Consider the following 992-nt stretch of genomic DNA (forward strand, 5'->3'; position numbering starts at 1 on the left):
ATCCCCCTTATCAAAAAATTAAATTCCACTTTATACAACATATTGCGGGCGTCTTTACGAAATCCTTAAATTTCTTTCAGCTGATCTTTATTGAACTTTACTATATTCAATTTTTTTTAATGTGGCGCATTTGCACCGATTCGCAGGGGTGCCCTTTTAGCTTGGAAAAGGTTTCCTGCTCGCTGATTGGTTAGAATTATTTTATCCAACCAATCAGCGATTAGGAAACTTTTCCGAGCTAAAACGACACCCCTGCGAGTCAGTGCAAATGCGATCATTAAGCAAAATTGACTTTTTATTATAGTTGTTATCATTCCTCGCCATTTTATGCCCTAAGTAATGTTTTAATTTTCCTTTGCCATTCCAAACATCTCTTTATGTAATTTCTATATTTTAGTATTTTGCAACTATTCTCTTTACAATCTTTTAAATTATAATGGCTTCCGGGCGTCACATATTCTATAGTTAATACCAAACCTTTTTATTTCTTTTACCATCAAATATTAAACTCAAAACCTGTGATGGACAGATAATCACACACTTCCCCATCCAATAGTATTCCACTCACAGTAACAAGCAACGTTCGCTTTACATCGTAAGTTAAACATAACATCCCATATCGTAAACAAAGAGTAATACTACCCAATAGAATTAGCTCATCGTTATACTCTCTCCCGCATCAGTTTGTAATACAAGAGTTTTTTTTTATCACATCATCCGGGATGAAATTCAGCTGTCGTCGAATTATTCTATTCAGTGAGCTTCATATCCGTATATGGTTGTGGTTGTTGTGGCCTATTGGAAACGTCCCTGCCTGGCGTTCGGCTGGATTGGAGATGGAGTCGAACGCAAACTCGATAGTTTCTTGTGTTGTCTGTAACCTCATCATCCGTGTGAGCTAAGGATGGGGACTTTGGGGGAGCCTATAGGTGTACCTGCTGAGTCATCAGCAGCCATTGCCAGACCTTCCCAGGTCCTAGCTTGGGTGGTGA

The sequence above is a fragment of the Palaemon carinicauda genome, unplaced genomic scaffold (assembly GCF_036898095.1).
Source record: "Palaemon carinicauda isolate YSFRI2023 unplaced genomic scaffold, ASM3689809v2 scaffold1183, whole genome shotgun sequence".
NCBI lineage: Eukaryota > Metazoa > Arthropoda > Malacostraca > Decapoda > Palaemonidae > Palaemon > Palaemon carinicauda.